The 24,595-nt window shown below is 35.3% G+C and overlaps 1 protein-coding gene across 2 annotated transcripts in view; it reads left to right on the top strand.

The window, feature by feature from the left end:
- The window catches only part of LOC122454581 (cadherin-10), a 191,206-nt gene that overhangs the window by 104,551 nt on the left and 62,060 nt on the right, over window positions 1-24,595 (top strand). The window lies entirely within an intron of this gene.

Raw genomic sequence — 24,595 nt, forward strand, 5'->3', positions numbered from 1 at the left:
CAAGCTCCTTTCAAGTGCATAGTATTATTGCAATTTAGGACACACATTAATGAAAAAGCACATCAGCTTCTAATGAAAGGCATATTTAATTCAGTGCAGTTTTAATTACATAAATGAAAAGAGGAATCAAAAGGAAATACCCAGAAATGGAAGTGGCAGCATACGTAGTAATTACATATTGACCATGTGCTGGGTTGGTTGTTGAGTATTCTTCCCAACATACTTTCCTACTGGCCTGTTTAATATGCTGGAAACATGGAAACTAAAAGAAATGTGAAGAGTATTGAAACACATACAGATACAGAATTAGAAATATTTCCAAATGAAACATCATCTTATTTTTAATTTAATCAACAGAAAGTAAAGAAAATCTTGTCTTTAGTTAAGCAGCTGGAATCATAGATTACTAAGGTAAAATCATACACAAATGTTACCTTAAAGGAAGACAGAAATAGTTCAATGGTCATAAATTTGGAGATAAAGCAATGAAAACTGGTAAGCCCTTTAACAGCAATCAAATGAAATTAACAGAATAGTAAAAAGTCATACTTTACAACATGGGCTTAAACATATGTTAGATTACTTTAAAAACATGAAATAAATGTGTGACTGTAAATTTAATTTGTTCTCTGTCCAAAAGCAATATAGAAAGTGAAATCTGGCCTATAAAATGAACTGGTTTTTGTTTGTTTGTTTCATTTTTAAACAGTTCCAAATGGGAATTTTGATTCCCCATTTTTTGAACTGCAATTTAGAACAAGACTGTAATAGTTCTTTCTTAGGAAATTCAGACCTTGTTCTCAAAGCCTCACTTTGCAACCAAACTTTGCAAAAACTCAGTTTTTTTGTTTGTTTGTTTCTTAAATTTGCTGTTTTGTTTTCAGATTCATCCTTATTTTGCAATATTGTACCCACAATTTTAAGAACACACTTCCTCTTTCTTGCCCCTGATATGTTTTCAGTCAACCAGAAAATTTTAGAGTTTTCTCTTCCAATAAACACATTTCTTAAGGTAAAGAAAGTACTCCTGTGTGAATCAACTCAGTACTGAAATGTCTGAATGAAGTGTTGTTTGTTGACTGAATATTGATCTGGGGTCAATCTATACATGTTGTTGCTCTACTTTTTTTTTTAAGGGTAATTCATTAAGATAGCTTAAGTGCCTAGATATATATTTGTGTATGCAGATTAATAGCTAAGAGATGTCACAATCAAATAATTAATTTCAACAGCTGTCTATTACAAAAATTGGATGTGATATACACCTTGGTTAAGTAGGTTTATAGGATGAATTGCCTGAAGAGTCAAATGACCTCAGCTTTCCTTCTTTGCCTGTTTAAACAAGAGAAAAATAATTCCATTACTACCTAACAGAATGTTTATTTGTGTGCACTAGTAAAACAAAATAAGGAATCAAATGTATGTCTTTATTAAAAACCGTCTTACTAAAAAAGACCAGTTAATGTTTCATACTAGGTAAACCCTCCCAACTACACAGCTTAAGCAAAATGTTTGCTTTTAAAGGATGAGATCAAAAAAGCACTAAAAAATTACTAAGTAAATAAAAGAAAAGTGCTAAGATGCTGAATGAGGTAGAACTAAGCTCATGAAAAAATACAATGTATCTTAAAACACATAAATGCAAAATATTTTGATAACTAATATTTGTTATCTTTCATATTGACAGATCCCCACAGGGTAAAAATAAAGTCTTCTCTATCATTGAACACCTGGATTCTAACATTGTGCACATGAGTTTACTGAACCAAACTGATATAAATTTTAATAATTGAGATATCACTTCTTACAATATTTCTTTGATTTCTTTTCTTCTCTGTTCCTTTTTCTATTCTACTTTTTATGCTGACATCTTTATTTCTTGACTCTGATTTGTTTTCATTGTTCAGGCTCAGAAGCATACCCTGTGAAGGGTCATGGATTTTACTTTCTCTTAAAACATACACGTATTCCTTTGGAGGATTAAATAGTGTTGCCCATATAAAGTGTGGTCATCTAAAATAAAAACATGTTTTTCTAAACTAGTCCTCCAGACTAACTATGATTTTTAAATTTTTCATCCCAATAGATTTTATTACTTTACTTAAATTCTTGTAATTATTTTGTAATAGTGTGCTTACTTGCTAAATATAAGTAATAATTTGGAAGAATATTTGAAATTGTGAATATTCTGGAAAATTCAGAATTCCAACCATAGCTTATAGCAGTGAAGTTTCAAACAAAATGAGTGATGTAAATTGTACATTACCTTTCTATAGGCAATATCCTGAAATAATAAAATATATTTTCATTGTATTAAGCAGTTTCAGTTACAAAAAAAATTTGCCCAGGAATGTAAGTAATTCTCAACCTTATTTCCTGAAAGTCTTACAGATTTTTAACATCTAAATAATCTGGTAGGTCAGTGCTTAAGCAGTGCTTCTGGCAAGCAGAAGACCCAGGTTCAATCCCTGGGTCAGGAAGATCCCCTGGAGAAGGAAATGGCAGCTCACTCCAGCATTCTTGCTTGGGAATTTCTATGGACAGAGGCACTTGGCAATGTGGTCTCAAAGAGTCAATAGAGTTTCCACTTTTTTTTTCTTTTCAATCTTTGGTTACACTGTACTTTCTTTTACTTTCAGTTTAAAAATGATAATTTGTCTTGTTTTTCCTTTTACTAGCTTATTTTACTTGGCTTCCCTTGTGGCTCAGCTGATAAAGAATCCGCCAGCAATACAGAAGACCTGGGTTTGATTCCTGGGTTGGGAAGATCCCCTGGAGAAGGGAAAGGCTACCCACTCAAGTATTCTGGCCTGGAAAATTCCATGGACTGTGTATAGTCCATGGGGTTGCAAAGTGTTTGGCAGGATTGAGCGACTTTCATTTTCCTTTACCATGCTTAGTTTGCTTAACATCACATACAAGTCTAATAGGCACAAGAGTATTTTATTTGTATACTTTCCCTCTTGTTAAAAAAAAAAAAATCTTGAATTCTAGGGTTGGTTAAGTTTTAAGCAAAATATAAAATTTATGTAATGATTTCTCATAGGAGTTAAAAACAAGTTAAATTCCTGCTTGAGAAAATTGCTAATCATCATTAATTGCATCTTCAATCCATTCCATTCATCTTATTTTGTTTAGTGACTGTAACAATTTTTAAGTAATTGTTCAATTCATCAGGGAGGGTTTAGTTGGGACATCATCCAGTTGCTGAAGAAGCTGAAGTAGTTATTTTTTCTTACAGACAACCTCAGGTCCTTTTTTTTAACTGACTAGAAATAAGCTCTGTAAATTTATCTCATTTCCTTTTCCCTTGACTAATGACTAAAGGATGCAAGCAAATAAGTTAGCTGAATAATGAGATTAAGCTATGGAATTTTAATGATGTGTTGCTTTTATTTTAAGGTGAAGAGGATCACAAATGAAATTAAACACAAAATTACATGGATATATATTGAACCCTTTATTCAAGCAACATTCAGTTCTATTTTACTAACAACAGAAGGGCTATAAATTGAAAACAGCACAGTGGGAAATAGGAATGATAATTTAATATATAAAAATAGGAGAACGAATAGCAAGCCTTTCGTAAGTGGCAATAAAATCAAATTACAAGTAATGCCAAAAAAGCAGAAAATTTCAACTTAAAAAAGTTTCAGAATATTAATGGTAAATAGAAAGCATATCTAAATTGAAATATAGAAAATAAAATATTAAATGCAGAATAAAAAAGGAATGCTCCTGCTGTATGCATGCTCTGTCGTGGCTGACGCTTTGCAACCCCACGGGACTCTAGCCCTCCAGGCTCCTTTTTCCATGAGGAATAGATTTTAATAACTCCATTCTCGTTTGAGTTCAAAGCTGTACTATACAGTACTAATGCCTGAAGGCCATCCACTCTGTCACCACATCACCACCACAACTACGGATTAACATTTTCACAGGATTCAGGCACAGGAAATGATTTAGACAAACTTGAAAAGAAGAATACCTTCACATATAGCTTATAGTTATGACTTTAAAAATAAAAACTTGAAAAAATATTGAGATTAAAAATTTATTGACTTGGTTTTAAATCATTTCAGCTATGTGAGAGCATATATAAAAATAGGTTTGTGAGCAACTCTAAAAAACAAGTGAATGTGCAATAATTATGAATGTGTAGTAATAAAAATAATATTCAATTAATAATAGATTGTCACATGTACTTTCATATGTTGATCTCTATTATAGACCACTGAGCTGCTCTGTAATAAAGCTGTATTAAATATTCTATTAAATTGTATTAATATTTTAAATCTATTCCTTATAATTTTTATCCATTAAATTTTTAGAAATCTTTCAAGTAATTACTATTTAATAGATAGTTCATCAAAAATTTTGTTAACCATTAATGTTAAAGGGAACTTTAAGAGATTTTTCAGTAAAGATGGAACATAATAGTTTCAATTAAACCTTACAAAAAAGACCTCTTGAACTAATCATACAAAACAACTACATTTTGTATTTTAAACATCCTTCAAATTTGGAGATTTTATAGCAAAAAATAAAAAATTAGCACAACCTTCACAGTTATACTTCAATAATATAAAGTAAACCACAATTATTTGTGGAGCAATTAGAGCCTACAGTTTTCATTTGATTCGTATAATGCTCTATTTTTTAAGGTAAGTTTCCTTCAACATGATAGTCTCATCACACTTGGTTATTCCCTTTCCCACCTAAAGAAGAAGAAAATGAAATTATATGTGTATGGAAGAAACACAAAGAACAAAGTGATGAGATTTCTGATGAACAAAAATTACTAAAAGTGTAGTGTGTTACCATGATAGGCCCACCTTTTCACCAGAATGGAATGTCCAGAATGGACACCATTTATGTCCACACGTTAATGAGAGCAGCAGGGAGAAAGCTGAGATAGAAGTATTATTTGAATGTATTATTCTTTCAACTTTAATTTGGACTCATTGGTTAATTACTTTACTTCTTTCTCAACAATCTCCTGCCTTGATGTCTTCTCTTTCCTACCCCTCCACATCCCCACCTCTACTAAACAGAAGCAAGGCATCTAATAAGATATCTTCCTAGAAGTGATTATGGCTCTCAAATTGGGCATTTACTAATGCCTAATATTTATGTACAGTAGTGGAGATGGAAGCTCATCACCTACATGCTTCCTATTTGCACAGTTTTGGATTTCTTAATCCAGATAGATTTCATCTTTGTTGGAAGACCATTTTTTTTTAAATAAATCCCTCATGTTTCTTCACTTCCCAGTATTAACAGCCAATTTGCTTAAGTTAATTTGTACAAACAGAATAGTACATTCCAGAACAGAACAAATAGAAAATAGCTCACTCCCCAGTCATATTCCAGGACAGTAGGTAAAAACCTCTGCCTTTCATTCCTGATGAGGATTCGCTGACATCCCAAGGAAATAATCCTTGAATATAATAATCCCAAGAAATCTGCTTGGGGCTTTGCTGTGACACAGACCCGCTATGTGCACAGTGGGTCTGTGATGCGCCATCAGCCCTGGGACCTGGGAAGCCAGGGGAACTGTACAGCATGAAGTTTAAGCTCTCTGCTCTACTCACAATAATAAACTGTCTAAGTCGATTTGGGCTCATTGTGTCCTTAGTGGCCAAATTTATGGAAGTGTGGCAAGGCAACCTAGCAGCTGCCACCATGCACAGCTTGCAGACGGCTTGGCTGTCTGACAGTCTCATTTGGACAGCGTGTAGTCCTCATGGTCAGGCTTGTAAGGAAGACAAAAAGTCATTTAAGCCTCTAATGAACCTTTTACACAAGTGTAAAAGAATAACAAAATGTCACCAAAACTTTAGAAAATCCCACAGCACAAAGAAAAGAGAAGAATCTCATTTAATAAATAGAGCATTATTCTCTGGGGGAACAAGAAATAAGTCAGAGAAAAGTAGAGTACTTTAGAATAATGAAATTGTCTTCTAAGAAAGTGGGAAAATGTAGGATATTTTTATAAAATGACTTATTTGAAAAAAAATTATTTCTAATTGTAAAGAGTCAAAGCAAATTTAAAATTTATTATTTGAATAAAACACTCAAGGATTAATCCAGAATGTCTAATAAGGTTCTAACGGAAAACCTAGAAAACGAAGAGAGAAAGGACAGAGAGAGAGAAGAAGAGAGAGGTCAGAAAATGTAGAGATAATGAAATATTAAGCAATGTAGTACTTTTTCACAAAGCTGAGGAAAAATATCAATGACCAGACTGAAAAGACCCCATAAAACATTAAAGTGAAGAAGCTTAATTTCTAGAATTATTATCACAAGATTTTAAAACTACATGGACAAGATCTTCAGTGTAAATACCATATAACCAGATCATTTTTTTTTCTACAATTAAATGAAAATGAGGTTCTGAGTAAACTTTTCATAACAGTATTGAGTGTTAAAAGAAAATGTCACAATTTCTAAAATTTTCTGAGAGAAAAATTATTTGGAACATGACATTATATATTTAGTTAAATTATCCGTCAAGACATTTGAAGAAAGCTGTTACTATAAATCATAGGAAAAAAATAGGGAGAAAAAACAACTTGAAAAAGTTAGAGAATATGTAAAGAAAAAGCTCACAAATAAGCACCAGTTTCCAGGTATGCAGACTTATTATATATTAATATATGATTCATATTAATTAACATGTTTCACTCATAAAATAGATTACCTTTCTGGCTAGCCATTGCTGCCTAATTCTAGAAAATTTAATTACCATGGCAACAACAATTTTATGATTTGGCATATAGTTTCTATAGTTCAGGATGTTGGGAAGGACTTGACTGGGTGTGTCTGGCTTTGAGTGTCTTGTGAAGCTTCAGGCAAATGATAGGTGAAAAGTAGGGTACCCGGGGTGATCTGGGCCTGTCTGGTTCCCAGACTTTGTGTTTTTCTCTGTGGTCTCCCCATGACCAGTTGGGGTTCCTCAGTGTCTGGTAGCTTCAGGACAACAGAACTGCATACCCAGTGACTCACTGGCTCAAGTGTTACAGCTCACAAAGCAGAAGTCTCTTCACTTTTTCTGACTCAGCCTTAAAAGTCATACATCATCACCCTGACTACAGTCTGTCTATTACAAGATTCAAAAAGCAAGGAACTTGATTCGACCTCTTGTTAGGGATTCAAGAGGAGGGCTTTGGGCATTTCCTCTTGACAGGGGAGAAGTTAGTTCTTGGAAGATAATTTAGAATGGAAATATTGTTGCAATCACCTGTGGGAAAAACTGTCTGCTACATATACATGATATTCTTTTTTTAATAAATTAATTTACAGAGAAGAAAAATATATACTTGGAATTCAAAGATATGATAACAAATATAAAAATCTCATTAGATGATATGGAGAGTAACATTCAGAACACAAGTTGAAAGTAAAGAAAGAAGACCAAGAGATGGAAGGAAGATCAGAGCTAAAGAACAATTAAAGGGAAAAATGATGAGGGCCAGCACAAAAAAATGGAAGAGAGGGCATATCAATAAAAAATTCACCAGAATAAACAGAATGGTATAGGATTGAAGAATGAAAGAGCCTGGTGTGCATCCTGCAATTTTAATAGAAATGTACAAACACAAAAGAACAATACCATGCATTTTCAGAAATCTGGACAGACAGAAGATTCTGCAAGCCCCCAGAGAAACACAGAATCACGGGTCTTATACAAAGGTCAGGCAACAGAAATACTGCAGATTTCTTAACAGTGATACTAGTATGAAGAAGATGATAGAGTGTTGTATTCCATATTGTCAAGAAAAAAAAAGAACTCAGCCTTGATTTCCATGTCCCACAAGAAAGTGCATGTGCATTCAATATTTGGATTTCACATCAAAATCAGAGTGAAAAACAATGAAAAACAAAAAGCATACTAAAGATTGTGATAAAAAAAAAGTCAGAGGCTAACAGCTATTTATATAAGCAAACTTTGAATCTTAAACAGTCCCATTCAAAACATGTAAGAAGGTTCTTTGAAATTGTCTTCAGAAAGATGAAACCTATTTAGCCTTCGCAGCTTGAGAGGAAATTAAGGCAGTGGTGGAAGAGTTTATGATTGAATTTAAGGGGGAAAAATACAGAAAGTAAATAATTTAGACAATTTATATTTGTGAAGAAAGGAGAAAGTAGAGTAGTATTAAAGACATTGTGTTGGCAAGGAAAATTAACCATTGTGGGACTGGAGGATTAGAACCAAAATCAACTCTGTGTTATTAAGAATCTACATTAATCATATCTACAAGGAAAGGTTGAAAATAAGATTTAAAGTAAGAAAATATTTTTCTCCTAGGTTATTTGGTCTAATTATTAAATTGATATTTAACAGGTTAACAAGAGAAAAACAAATTTAATTTTGGATGTACCAGGGAGTCCTAAAGATATGAGGTTCAAAGAAGTGACTGAAGCAAGCTGCTTTTATACCTTTTAGACGAACAGACAATACTTTTTCAAGAATTGGCAAAAAACAAACGGGCTTGGGCTCTGGGTAGTAAATTAATGAAGAAGTAGCAAGATTTGTTTATAAAGCCTTCTTAGTCCTGAATATATAAAGCTGAGCTGATGACTGTGGAAAACAAAATTGGTTTAGTAGCTGAGTGGTAAGAGATCAGCAAAGGGAGAAAAGAACTTTGATTAGAATGAGAATGAAAAAAACAAAAGGATCAAATTGAAGCACATTTCCCCACACCCCATTAACCCAGCCTCCCAATCCTAGGAATAGATCAGTCCAATAAAATTGGCTCTGCTTCATTTATCTGATGGAAAGTGTTAATCTTCTCTTTGAATAGATATGTTAGACAGTATTTGTTTCATTTGCTTTAATAGAAACAGCATTTTCCCCAATGATTGTATACTTCCCTTACTGGAAGTCAGTGTATCTATTAAGTGTGTGCTCAGTTGCTCAGTCATGTCTGACTCTTTGTGACCCCATGGATGGTAGCCCGCCAGGCTCCTCTGTCCATGGGATTTCCCAGGCAAGAACACTGCAGCAGATTGCTATTTCCTACTTCAGAGGATTTTCCCAACTCAGGGGTCCAATCTGCGTCTCCTGAGTTTCCTGCATTGGCAGACAGATTCTTTACCACTGTGCTGCCTGCGAAGTCCATATCTATTAAGGGAATACCATAATATTTGGAGTTCAACAGAGGCTAACCTGTTTATTACTCACTGGAGTAGTGCTTAGGTACCCATAGTACTGGCTCTGTTACCGTAGAAAGGTTTAAGATTGCCTTTTTCAATTCATGAGTTCCAAAGTTTGGGACTTAAGTCCTCAACACTGAAAACAACTTGGGGTGTTGATATAGAAGCTGATTTTTTTTTTTTTTTTTTTTTTATGATTTCTTGTCCAATTCTACCACTTTTGTAATAGACCTTTATGGACAAAGGAGCTCGTTTGTAATTTAGTTGGTATTTCAGGTAGAGTTTTCTGGTGGCAGAAGAAGCTAAGTATCTGGGTCCAGAACATCCTGATTACTTAGCTGGGAAACTTTTATATATCTTGCTGCTGTATAATAAAGACATTGTGTGTGTGCTCACTCAGTCCTGTCCAATCTGTGATGCAATGGACTGTAACCTGCCAGTCTTCTCTGTCCATGGGATTTCCCAGGCAAGAATACTGGAGCAGATTGGCATTTCCTCCCACAGGGGATTTTCCCGACCCAGGGATCCAACCTGTGTCTCTTGTGTCTTCTGCATTGGCAGACAGATTGAAAGATAGTGTGATTCAAAAGCAAGGTCAGAAAAGAAACTATAATTTCCTAGACCTGAGAACTCAATGCTACTAGTAATGCTCGTATCCTACTAATTATCTCTACTTTTCATGTACTCCTTTCACTTAGTAAAAGCAGAACAGATTGTGGAATATCTGATACAGGAGGTCTGAAGTTTGGCTTTGGCAACAATAAAGCTTAGTTTTATCATCTGGCTAAGTTTGTGCACATTTTGAGGTCATCTGCGTAGAGTTTGAGGTATTGGACAGTCTAATCAAAGGAGCAGCTGAGAAACCCCAAGTTGTACAAGGTTGACTTGGCATTTGGTGATTTGGCAAACATCTGTGCCATACAAGGTAGTCCTGGGGTCACTTTTCATCTCCTTGGCAGGTTGGAAGATGCCATCTATATAACTAAGCCACAGAGTTTGGTTATAGTGCTGCCCTGATATGTCACCCAGGAAAGGTCCAGTGGTGGGTCTGTTTTCAACATCAAGGAAAAAGTTTTCACCTATTGTCTTTATCAGGGCAAGGAACAGCCTTGAGTATCTGTAGAGGTTTTTCTGAGTCCAGATAACTCACTAGAAAGAGGCAGACTGCTGTTCTTCTAGCCATGGAGAGCATACCCTGTTCCCCATCTTCCATACTTAGTCCACTACGTATTCACATTGGCAGGAATTAAAACTAGTTCAGGTTCTTTGGTACTATAGATGTTGATATCAGAGTGATTATTTAACATGACCAGGAGTCAGTAAACTGACATAAATGGGCATTTGGTTTGCCCCTGACCTGTTGAAAAAAAAATTAATAAGAGCAAGACACAGGTTGAAAGAGAGCCCATAATAGAAGTATAGAGGGGGAATAGATGGAAGCAAGCAACCTCTAGCCAGCTTTCTAATAAATGATTCATTACTGTGGGGGGAAAAAAGTGTTCATTAATAAGAAAAGGTACTTTTGCTTTGTTTTGTTGTATTTATTTTTTGATTTGTGTATGGGGATACTTTAAAGGCAGGGAATAGTTGAAAGTGAAATTTTTTGATCCCTAGATCTAGGGGAAAGTTGTCTGCTTCACAACACCATCTGCTTCTGGAGACTGGGAACTAGATCTGGAAAAGCTAACTTTAAGGTCGCTTGTAGATATTTTCTCCATGTTGTCCTGGTGATGATGACCTGGCTGTATTTCGGTCTGGCTTGTATGAAACCAGGAGGATTTTTCTTGTTATGATGGCAGAGTAAGTGGTTAGCAGTACCCCATAAGGTCCTTCCTAACTGGCTGACAGTGCATGTTTTCCTCTAAAGGCCTTGATGTACACCTAGTTTCCTAACTGAAAGGTATGGCAAAGCTTGTCTATCAGTGGAAATTGTGCCCTTTTCACCTGTTGGCAACATGCTCCAAGTTACTAGTTAGTTCTTGTATTGAGCTAGTCCTAGCGTCAGAATGTTCATGTAAATTCCCACAGTGTTCCCTTAACCCAATAATAGAAGGTTTAGTGATGCCAGTAGGCATAAAAAGGACTTTAGGAAAAATCTGTTAAGAAACTGGACAAATGACAAGAAGCATTACCCCTGACCCTTATAAAGTTTCAAAATGTTCCAAATAGGTGACATGGATTAACCCCTTTGGAAATAATGTTTGGACACCAGATGCCACAGCGTCTAATTGGAATGAGAAATATGTTAAGGGTATATCTGAGAGGCAGAAGGTTGTCCTAAAATACTTGCAGCAATTCCATTATTTTCATGGCAGTAAAGATGAAAAGGTTTGTCAAAATTAGGTAAGCCGGGAGTGAGGGGTATGGATAATTTTAATTTTAAGACTTCAAAGGGGATTAATACCTCTGATACTCAGGAAACTGGCTCCACGTGGGAGGAGGGCATTGGAAGTTTAGCAAGGGCAGCAAAATGAAGAATCCATTAGCTGTGGGGAACTCTGCTCAATATTATGTGGCAGCCTGGATAGGAGGGGGGCTTGGGGGAGAATGGATATACATATATGTATAACTGAGTCCCTTGGCTGTCCACCAGAAACTGCCAACAGCATTGTTAATTGGCTATACTCCAATATAAAATAAAAACTTTAAAAAAAAAATTGGCTGCAGTAACCAGTTACTCCTAGAAATTTATGTAACTTATTTCATTCAGGAGAGAGGGATGGAAAAAATTGATCAAGGAGTCTTGGGGTGAGCATATAAATGCCCTGTATCTCAATCTCATGTCCTTCATAGATAACAGTTTTGCACCCATCGAAGTTTAGTTCAGGAGGCTTTATGAACTAGTTCAACTAGTAGTGCCCTTAGATCACTGGAGATCAAACAGAGTTCCACAAACTCAGATGGAAAAAGCGAGCTAGGTATCACAACAAAATATAAAATTATGCTGAAGAGCAGCTATATATCCTTAATAAATGCAGATATATATCTGTATATATATATTTTTTTTTTCTTTAAGGGAGTAATGGAATTGTGTGTTAATTTTTGTTATTTTGATGGAACAGAAGGGAAACAAGAATGTAATTTTGGATCTGTTAAATGTGAAATGTCAATGACACATCCTATTGAAGACAGATACATATTTAGAGCTGAAGTTGAGAGGAGAGGATTGAGTTAAATATATACATTTGAAGGTCAGTGTCACATACATTTCATTTAAAGGAAATAAAAGTTGAGTTTTAGAAGGGAACTGAATAGGAACAAAATACACCACCCCAAAATATGCCTCCTTGGCTTATTATTTTAAGCTGATTGTTTTTAAGAAACAGCCGACCTAAGTGAAGCTCCAAAAGCGGAGTACAATTCGCCCCCACTCAGCATATTTAAGAAGCTGGGAAAATTCTGAGGGGCTGCACATGTGCATGCTCACTCAGTTGTGTCCGACTCTTTGCGACCCCATGGACTGTAGCTCGCCAGGTTCCTCTGTCCATGGAATTTTCCAGGCAAGAATGCTGGAATGGGTTGCCATTTCCTATTCCAGGGGATCTTCCCCACCCAGGGACCGAACCCTTGTCTTTTGCATCTCCTTCACTGCCAGGTAGATTCTTTACCACTGAGGCTGAGGTGGGCCATTTTTCCTGGTTTGTTATGGTGGGGGTAAGGAGTTCTCTTACATACCAGCTGAGGAATGATTTATTCAGATGTTTGATAGAATTTATGCTTCGAGTTTCTGCATAGAATATGTCATTATAAAATACATAAAGCTTTCCAAAGTATGCAATATATCAACATGAAACATGAAACCACTGTGGATATGCACTTACAGTTCCATAAGGTATTAAAACACTTAAAATATCAGCAATCAGAGATTAGGATGCTAATTATAGGCCCCCAGGTATCTAAAGTAGCTGAAGTTTGCTATATTAACTTCAGGACCCATGGGAAGGTCCCAGAAAATTGTATGTAATTGACTTAGGTTATGGTATAGGCTTCTGGGCTTTTTAAAATCTCACCAGGTATTTCTAAGATTAAGCTAAGGCTTTGGAGATACCTGCAATTTTTGAGACTAGGAAGAGTTCATGTTTAAAGTGATACTTTCTCCAATTTAATCTGTAAATTCACTGGAATACCAATAAATTTTTTAGCAAGATTTTGGTTCTTTATTATTTGTTCTACTTTTTAACAGAAAGTAACCTGCTGTTGTAAAACTACATATGGTTAAGGACCAAGAACCCCCAAGACAATTTTTTAAGACAGATAAGGAAGGGTACTTATTTCAACTGATATTAGCAGTCGTTTGCAAAGCTTCAGAAATTGAGTGAATATTCAATTAATAGTAATATTATTATATTGGTGCCAGAAGGAACAAAATAGAGGGATCAAAAACATACCCTTGGTTATATAGAAAATTTTGTTTCTTGTCCTCCTGGAAATGTCCTGAGAGGCAGGCCAGCTGTGAGCACTGGAGACTCATCCCTGGGCCGGCAGCATGCCCATGGGTGGCCACAGCCCTTCCTGGGGGCTCTCCAGTCCTGCCCCTGGGCCTCACCGCCTCACAACCTAGGTGGAACAGCCAAGGTGTAGAGCGGGCCTGTGCTGGCCCACGTGGGCGGCCATGTGTGGCTCATCCTGGGAGGTAGTCCAGTGGGGATCTATCTGCCTGGTTCTGGCAGTTTGGAGAGAGCCAGAGGAGGTGGACCTCAGGGGCAAGGCAGCTCCTCTGGCTGGATGTCTGTGGTCTAGCATGATTCAGGGGCACCATGTCCCATCACTGGCTTCTGGATGCCAGAGGCTGTGAAGGAGAGTTGACTGGGATGATGCTGAAGATCAGACTGGTGGCCAGGTTGCTGAGAAAGTCCAGCTTGGCGTGACTGGGTTTAGGCGGGGAGGTTGTTGAGGTTGTACTTAAGGAGGAAGATCAGCACCAAGCCCACACAAGTCTTAGCATCAGCTAACTGGAGGAGGTAAGCTGGGGCCCAGCTCTGTGATGGTCTTCAGCTCAGAGGTAGTCACCATCAGCAGCCTGATGCAGCATGAACATGGCCTTGGCCATGCTGTTCTGTTTACATAATGGTTAAAATAAATAAATAAATAAAGCATATCTGTGCTTATATGGAAGGGCTTCCCTGGTGGCTAAGATGGTAGAGAATATGCCTGCAATGCAGGAGACCTAGGTTCAATCCCTAGGATGGGAAGGCAACCCACTCCAGTATTCTTGCCTGGAGAATTCCACAGAAGAGGAGTCTGGAGGGCTACAGTCCATGGGGTCACAAAGAGTCAGACATGACTAAGTGACTAAGCAGAAAAAATTTCAATGAGTTGTAATTAAAATCTGTGATTTATTAAATATGTATTGTAAATCCTTCCTAGAAAAAAAAATAGATCTGTTCCTAACCACACGCGCACACACACACACACACACACACACACACATACACAATATCCAGATGGTAAAGGTGAGCTACATGTCAAAAAAAAGCTTTAAAATCATTAAAAGCAAAGAGATTATATGAAAACATAAGTATGACTTTTGGTTAGGAAATATTTCTTGAATAAGATGCAAAAAAGAATAACTATAAAATAAATTATTAATAAATTTAAGTACATTGAAATTAAGTACTCTCTAGGACAAAAGGAATTACTGCCAATGTTAAAAGAAATTTCCCAGACTAAAAGAAGAAACTTGTAATTATATAACCAAGAAGCTATTAATATTCAGGTATATAAAGAATTTGTTACAAATTGAGAATAAAATGACAGAGCAAGAGAAACAAAGGGAAAAAAAAGAGATGAAAGCGCAAAAGAGATACTTGAAATCACCTATGAAAATTAAGTGAGAAAGTGTGTCTCATTCAAAGGAATAGCAAGTGTTAAAGCAGGAAATGGACAAAACTCAGCATGTTCAAGAAACAGGGAGGTCAATGTGAGTTCAAGTGGTTAAAGGGATAATGGAAAGAGCTGAGGCCAGCGTGACAGGCCAGGACTACGTCAGGATGAATGTTGTGAACAATGGTAAGGGGTTTAGACTGTATTCTAAGTGTGATGAGAAACCATGGGTGGATTTTGAACAGAGTTATGGCATGTACCGACTTGTATTTTTAAGTGATGCCTCTTGTTAATGGGTGGAGAGTAAACATAGAAGGATGGAGATAGAGGTGTGGAGGCTAGGTGGACAATTTAGTGACAGGTTATAGTGACTTGTATTGGAATGGCAGTGTAGGGGCTGTGAGAAGCAGTTGGAGATATATTTGCAGTCCAAAAGGATTTGCTTATGAAATAAATGGGTAGAATTGGGGGAAATAAATCAATGGCCTCTAGGATTTTAGTTTGAAAACCTGGCTAGATAATCATGCTGTTTACTAAAATGAGAAGTGAGAAGTGTTGATTTGTGGGAAAGGTAGAGATTAAACATTCAGTTTGGGATAAGTACTATTACTCACTTTGCAAAAATATAAAATATGGAAGGAAAAGATGCACATAAACTTCAAGATGATTATATGTATGAAGGTGTAAGGAAAGGAATGAAAGAACAGAGAAGGCTTCAACAGATGAATTACAGTTTATTTTAATTTTATTTTCTTTCTTAAAGCAAAAAGAATCCAACATAAATTTGCAAAATATTGACATTTATGGAACCCTGGTGCTCACTTTTTGCTTTATTATTCTCTGTGTTTTTCTTTATATTCCATTATATTGGCATCCATTTCCTTTGGGAGTTATAGCCAGACTTAAAAGCCAAGTGTTTTTGGTGGGTGAATGTGGTGGGGTCAGAGGGAAGGTAGGAAGATATCAAGATAAATGATGCTAACTTTGAACTGAGGAATAATAATCATAGGAAAATACGCATATTAAAACTGCACATTTCAACATATTTTCACAAACCAATTTAAACTTAGAATTCTTTGAATTTTTTTTTTTTTTGTTGTTGTTGTTGATAGTGGAGTGCAGTTTATTACACCGGCGGGCCCAAGGCAGAGTCTCCTCTTAGCCAAGGACCCCGACCAGCATTTGTGAAAATCTTTTATACCCTATGTGTCCAAACCCACTACCCCAATTCCCTTGAGACTTACATAAACAAAGGAAGGGTAAATACAACTACAATAACCCCATCATTCACGTGTTATGTGTTCAAACAGTCAATAATCAATAAGCCCGCAGTTACATTCCAAATAGTTAATAACTGATAAGCCTGTGCTTACATTCTGATAGATAGTGTCCGGAGGCAGGGGTGATTAGTGTCTGTTTTCTCTTCTTCAAGATTCCCCTGCCCAGAGGGGGGTCTTATCCTTCCATTGTCATTCCCACAGGCGCTAAGCACAGAGTTCAGAGTTCACTGGAGAGGTGGCCGCGCATGATCAGCACAGACAGGCATGAGATGGAGTCCAGGCCCTATGAATTCCTTCTTCATTCCCCCCTCTTGATGCTCTTAGTTTCCATAACGAGCATCATTTATTGAGATATATTGTACCTTAGCCCTCCTGCCACCCACATGAGAGAATGCTATCAACCTCTGGGTTACAAAATTCACAAGGCATTGTAGGAAGCAGGGTCCACAAAGCAGTATGATCAAGATTACTATAACAACAGTTCATTAGACATGGCTTTCACTTGATTTTGCATATCCTCCAAGGCAGCAGATACATCTTCAGACAGGTCAGGGATGTACACACCATTTGCCAAAGTCCCTCCTTGGGCTGCTGTGAGTATGTCTAATGCCATCCTATTTTGAATTACTGCCTTCCTCATCTGAATCTGTTCTTCGTTCAAAGCTTGAATGGCTTTAGTACTGTCTAAGAGGGCCTGTTTAATGAAATTAGTTAAGGCCTCTACCTTAACCATGATATCCGTTCTTTGAATTTTTTGAATTTTTATTCCCTCTTCATTTCTATTACGTTACTGTCATATACTTTATTCCAGCATTCAAAGATACTATTATTGTTTTGTATATTCAGTAGTCATTTATGTTTACCAAATAATTGCAGTTCTAATGTTGTCATTCCCTTCATAAATTTTATTTGACGTCATTTTCTTCTGTAGAAACTACAGTTTAACATTCCTTTAACTGAATGCTCCTTGGGGTAAATACCCTTAGTTTTTGTCCAAAAACACATTTATTTAACCTTTCTTTAAGAATTGACTTTAGCCCAGTGAGACCTATTTTGGATTCATTTTGGACTTCCGATCTCCAGAACTGTAAGGTAATAAATTTGTGTTGTTTTTTTTTTTTAAAAAAAAAAAGAAGAAGCCTATTTCTGCACAGTGTAGAATTTCAGGTAGCTCGTTGTTTTTGGTAAGATGTCGTTCCATCACGTTTTGGCTTCCATCATATCTTTTCAGAAACGGGCAATTAGACTAATACTTGCTGTTTTGAAGTTAATGTATCTTTCTTGCTCCTGAAAACTTTTAGTATTCTTTATGTTTTCAAATTTCAAAAATGTGACTATAATGGGTTTATTTGTTGTTTTACTTTTATTTGAGCTTCCCTGGTGGCTCAGTCAGTAAAGAATCTGCCTGCAATGCAGGAGACCCGGGTTCAGTCCTTGGGTTGAAAAGATCCCCTGGAGAAGGGAATGGCAACCCACTCCAGTATTCTTGCCTGGAGAATTCCACAGAAGAGGAGTCTGGCAGCTACAGGCCATGCGATCACAAAGAGTCAGACATGACTTAGTGACTAATACTTTATTTTTATGTACTCTTTCAGAGTTTCTCAGATCTTACAAAATCTGCTTCTTGGTATCTTTCACCAGTTTTTAGAAATTCTTATCCATTTTTTTCTTTCAAATATAATTTCATTCCATTCTCTTTTCTTTTTTTTCTAGACAACCAATTTCATGTGTGTTGCAAATTTTGAGTTTATTTCACAAGAATCCAATGATCCTATTTTTTTCTCATGATTTTTTTCTTTCTGCATTTCAGGTTTGCATTATCTATATACCTAACTCTAAGCTGACAATCTCTTTTTATCTTCCAAAATATGAATCTTGTGTTTTACTAACCTAATCTGCTGTAAAAACTCTATAGATTTATGAATGTTAGATACTGTATTTTTGGTTTAGAAAGCTCTTTTGATTCTTTTCTCCATTTCCATTTTTCATCTGTTCTTTCCATCTTTTCCTTACATTTTCAATACTTAGAATTTAAGGTTTAAATTTAGTGGTCTAGGGCCATATTCATAACCCCTGATTCTGCACATCCATTGTTTTTGTATTTTATGCACACACACACAGACACACAGACATGAACAAACGAATTTGGGAGGGAGGGGGATTGACGATAGCATTCATAACCCTTTTTCAGATTTCCATTTCAATCAGTACTTTAAAAAATGCAACGACTGTAAAGATCCAAACCCTTTTTCATTTTCCCCTCCTTGCCTACAGCTCCTAGAGACAGCAGGCAGTTGCCTGGTCCTTCTCCTTTGGGCATCCAATTATGTACTTGTCACTCTATAGTTTTCAAGATAAAAGCATCTTTACAAGCCTTAGAAACCCAACAGCTTCAAATACTGCCTCTGTAGCAAAGTCTCCAAAACTTCTAAGTCCTAAAATGGCACACGTAGAATTCTCATTAGTCTCTTTAATTTAGTTGAGTTCAATCCAATTCAAGAAATAATTATTTGAATAAACTCCTTCTGTGAATACGTATCTCTAGGCCTCTCCTTCTCTTCATATCATTGTACCTTTCTTGATTAAAAGGAGGAGGGAAAGATTGTCAGCCACCTGTGTTGCTCATTAAGAAGAGATGATCACTCTTCATTATTTCTTCTCTGATTCTGTAGACCTTTTTAATCAAAAATGGATCTCTTGGTTTTAAATATTTTGCACATACTTAATCTTTTTAGTCATGTATTTGTGTTCACTGTGTGTGCTCAGTCGCTCAGTTGTGTCTGACTCTTTGTGGCCCCATGGACTGTAACTCTCCAGGCTCCTCTGCCCATGGAATTTTCCAATTAAGAATTCTGGAATGAGTTGCCATTTCCTACTCCAGTGGATCTTCTTGACCCAGGGATCCAACCTGCATCTCTTGTGTCTCCTGCACTGGTAGGCAGATTCTTTACCACTAGAGCCACCTGGTTAGACATTATTTACATATATTCCTTTATTACAAATCTAAGATGCTTAAGAAGACTTCAAGTTGTGGAGAAACATATAGTGTGAAATGTTCAATCTCATTTTCACACCACAAGGGAATACTTTGCATAATTTAGTGAGTTTCAAAACTGTAAGAAGGATGATGCCAGGCTTCTGAAAGAATATAAACTTTCTCTGAAATATTTCCCCAATAACTCTCTTTGGAGAGGAAAACTAATACATAATTAGGAAATAACATGTCTACTGTGGGTTATGCATACCATTTAAGATTGTGAAGCCGATAATGCCCTAGAAAAGTATGTTTATAGAAAACTTAAATAAATGCCTTCAATGTAATCTTGGTATCTTCACAGTACTGGGAAAGAAATGTATGAGTTGTGACACCATGTGACCATGAATTGGCATCATTCCTTGCAGGAGATGTCTTCTGGAATTTAATAGCACTCTCTGCTAAGAAGCCCAATCTGCTGCAGGGCTTTGAGTAATTCCCAAAAGCTTCTAAGAAAGACCCCCCAAATGCAAGATAATCCTAAACTGAACTCACCAGTTAAGGTGACTCAAAAGCACAAAGATAACTTTCAGTAAGCTGAACTCTCAAAAGACCAAACGGGAAGAGGAATCTTTGGTTTTTGAATGTGGGCACCCCTTGGAGTTTGTACACTTGAAGGAACTCTCTAAAGACTCTGTCAAATTCGGGCGACAACCACTTAACTTTTTTCCAGATCCTAAATTATTTAGACAACATTGTCTATCAATCACTTAATCCTCTATACTTGCTTGTGGTCCCAGAGAGAAATTGTTCAGAAAAGTGTTTATTAATTTGAATCATCTGTATGGGGTACTTTTAAACTATCATATTTGGTTTTTCAGTCCATTCCATTGATAAGCTTTATTTCTCATCCCCATTTCTATTTTCTGGAGGAAAAATTGTTTCATTGGTATTCATAAAAAATTATGTATATTTTTCTCTATACATTTTTCTCTATTAATAGGAAAATAATGTCAATCTTACTCTGTAAACTTTGCACACTCAAGATTTGCAACTCCTGTCATCCTTTTCCCCCCTACTTTCAACAAAATGAGTAACTACTTATTTATTTCTGGCCAGATTTCATTTGCTGTAGTATGCTTTCAGCTGCATTCTGGTGTAAGACCATCTTCACTATCTTTTTTAATTGGATGCAAATTTAAAGTTACTTGATTCAGTGCCTTAGCTTCCATTTGATATTATAATATCAAATGTTTTATTATGTTAGTCACTAGAGCAATTAGAGCAAAATGCTAATGATGATGGTACCAGAATAGCATAGCATATTTGCCACATGCTGCATTTTTTAAAAAACAAATATAGAATATATTGGCTGTTTGAAAGAACAGCAGGCATAAAATTATCACTGTATATTAGAAAATCTATTCAACAATTTCTGATATTTTGAAGTTAATGAACACACACAAATGAGAAATTGTTAAATTCAGATAGTGCTTCTTATAGTCCTTTTGATTCATTTTTCAAAATGTGTCCTTCAATAACTAGTCCATCTATGTATGCTCAGTCATGTCCAACTCTTTGCAATCCCATGATTATAGCTTTCTAGGTTCCTCTGTCCGTGGGATTTCCCAGGCAAGAGTACTGGAGTGGGCTGCTATTTCCTTCCCCAGGGACCCAACCCAGGTATCTAACCTTCATCTCTTGCATCTCCTGGCAGGCAGATTCTGTACCATTGTGCCACCTGAGAAGCCACTTCAATAACTATTAGTAGTCTAACCATTATAAATATAATCATAATATAATTCTGCAAGTATAATTCTAATTTTCTCAAACCAAATACCAACAATAACCAATATCCAAAAAGGTATCAATATTCTGAATGAGGAAGAATCCCACCTAGCAATATAAATTCCTCTGAATTAGTAACCAGACGTTTACTGGCAGATTGATAGATACAGTTTTTTTACATTTTAAAATTTGGTCATTTTTCTTCTAGCCAAGGAGGAAAATGCAAGAGAAAATCTTTCATTAGTTATCCTTTTGGTGACCAATTAAATTCCCTGTACTTCATAGACCAATACTTTGATTGCTTTTATATTTCCAAATTTATGTGAAAAACTGAAAAATAAAAATGACTGATATTAAGAAGTAAAATTTCTACCAACAAAGTACTCATCCTGAAGTATAATCTTAAATTAACTCCTATGCGACAAAAATTGATTAGATCTCAGTTTCTTCCTCTTAATAGTAAAGGTGGTCTTAATCTATATAAGCCACAAGACCCCTTTTAGCTTACAAACTTTGTTTTAGACAAGTATCTTAAAATGAACATGAAGCTTTACATGAAATGTTTTAAAATTATCAGAAGTCTGCCACATTTAAAATTACTAGTCTTTAATTAAATAATTTGTTGCTAAAATATTTATTTAAATTCAATGGATTGTTTAGTTTTAATTATTAAACTAATCAATATAAGCAAATGAGTTATAATAACCACATCCAAATTTAGAAAGTTAAATAGTAGGAAAATGACTTATAAATGTACAGCACAGTATCAGTTGTTCTATTTTCATTAATTGTCATGTATCTTGCCATGTCCTTTATCTACTTGTGAGTTTACAAGGAACACAGCAGGTTGTGAATTTTTAATAGGCTTTCCTCAAGGAAAGAAAAGGTCAGTATTAACATAAAATTCTTCTTAAAGATTTGTGGCACAAATGTTTCACACTGGAGAACAGGTGTTACTGAGGAACTAAAGCCTCAATAATCTGACATTTTTTTCTGTGTTTAAAGAAACTTTAATATCTCACATAATAAAATAGCACAAGGTCAAATCAATATAAAATTTATTTCAGGGTAGATGCTATAAGTTTTTTGACACTTTTTCTTCTCAATAACACAAACAACTGATTTTGTTTAATTAAATGTTTAATAAATCCAAGTATTGATAACTAATATCTAAACCAAAAAAAGGTAAGCTTAATGAGAAGACTGCAGTTATAAAAAATTAAATCTTCTCTGATCTTTGCTTATTATAATAAGTGAGTTGGAATGTAAAATAAAATTTCTATTACACACACAAGAAATGAGGGAGAGAGACAACAGCAGGGTAAGAAGAGAAGAGAATGCAAAAAAGAAATAATTACGGTAATAAAGAGAAGCTTAAAAAATAGAGCTTAAAAAATAGAAGCCTAAAAAATAGTTTAGGCAGAGGACTATAATTAAAGAACTTTGTCCATTGGTCTTTTCCTATAACTTTTAGGAAATTCACATCATCGTCATACCCTTTACTAATTAACTCTCATCTCCCATCAGGTTTATCTAGAGTAAAAAGCAACTTGTCAAGTCTCAGAACATGTAAAAATGCATCTTTCTGCCTCATAGTATGTATCTGTTTTATCTCTTTACTTGTCCAATTTTCACATATGTCTATTTAAATAATATTTTACTAAACATAGACTAATGCAAAGCCCCCAGATATGGTCATTTTGTCCGTTTATTCTAGTGTTAGTGTTCCATTGTTTCCCTCTGTGAGAAAAGAACATGTTTTTTCTTTACTTTTATGCAAGTTCTTAGAGTTCAAGAAAAATGTATTCTGTCTGGTTTCTTAAAACCAACACTTATAAATTCATAGATCTAATTTGTTTCTCTTACATTTGAGAGGGAAGAAGTCTTTTCATTTCTGAATCACGAAACCAGCAGTCCAGCTTCCAACTGACATCTCTTTGATTCCCAGCTATCATGTTCAATTTTCTAATCCAACGGAAACTCCCCCAGCATGTGGTCCAATTACAAGATTTAATTTTCACTCTCTGTAGTATAAGTGAAGGTAAGAATCCTGCTGTGATTCATATTCCAAAACTGAGCTTTCTAAAAATTAAAATCTCACCATACTAGCAACTTCTTTTTTGTATGTCTATCTGATTAGAAGAGCAGAACTGGTCTTAATGATTCCCATCTTGCTTTATTTCCGTCTCCACTGTGAATCTATGTTCTATATTCATCCAATGTTCTTTATGAGATATAAAATTTGTAAAATGCAGAAAAAAAAAAATACCCAGGTTTAAACCTCTACTCCTTCTTTACCACGAAACTTGTGTGATATATATTTAAGGAAATCTACTCATTCCCATAAGCTAGTTTAGGGGACTCTCCTGTGAATTTCTATTACTGTGTTTGAATCCCCCATAGCATTAGGATGAACTGTTGATATCCTTTTAGAAAGACTTGATTCTTATGAGAGTAACTAAATATTCCTCAATTAAAATTGTTGAATGGATAGACAGTAAACACTGTAAATATCTAAAAGACATCACAAAGTTTTCTGATGAGATGACTGATAATATCAATAATCTTTTCTTGAACTATTTGTTTCCCAGACAGAACAAGAAATACGCAATGCTTATATCTGTCATTTGGAAAATTGAAGCTGTATTGCACATTCATATAATTGGAAAGTTTCCCAGCAACTACGTGCATTTTCAATTACTAAAATGCTTCAATCTTGTGACTTTTTTTCCCTGGACAACACAGTCATATGTTACTTCTGAGAGCTGTTTTGTTAAACACAGATATTTCTTATTTCTCAAGCTTACTTTGTTGTTTATGAATAGCTAAAAATGCAGTAAAAAAGTATTTGTTACCTGACTTCTAGTTCTTTTTCTCCAAAGTACCTATCCATTTGAGATTTTCTTTTTTCTGTTGTATCTTTAATAATGAGGTTTTTATCCAGAAATCAGGAAAATGAAGTTTGATCCAAATTTAATGGCTAAATGATGATTACTACAAATAATTAACTGAAAAATAAACTGCTTTTATAGACCAAGTAGTAACCAGTAATGCAATATATTGGGGGGAGAGGAATTAAATATTTGTTTAATTTAAACAATTTTGATGTCCACTTAAAAATACTTTCACAGGCAAGTTCACTGACATAAGCTCCTATAAAGCAAAGTGAACTTTCAAATAAGGGAAGAGATTCTACTTTAAAGTGAATATAATCAGTGTACTATTTATACAGATAATTAGATAAAAATTTTTGCTGGTTTAAGTAAAGAGCAAAAACATCAAACCTATTTAGGTAAATATCTAATTCTATAATATTTTGCATAATTGAAGGATATTGTCTCCAATTTTTATTTCTCTAGGCTACAGGTAAGTATGCCTATTCTGATTAATGACTACATTTTATATGACTATAAAAAAAAAACAAAAAACATGTAACCAATAAACTTATTTACAAAGCAGAAACAGACTCACAGACATAGAAAAAAACTTATTGTAACCAAAGAGGAAGGAGGGAGAGGAATAAATTAGATATATGGGATTAATAGATACATACTACTATATATAATAAACA

The sequence above is a fragment of the Cervus canadensis genome, chromosome 16 (genome assembly GCF_019320065.1).
Source record: "Cervus canadensis isolate Bull #8, Minnesota chromosome 16, ASM1932006v1, whole genome shotgun sequence".
Classification (NCBI taxonomy): Eukaryota; Metazoa; Chordata; class Mammalia; order Artiodactyla; family Cervidae; genus Cervus; species Cervus canadensis.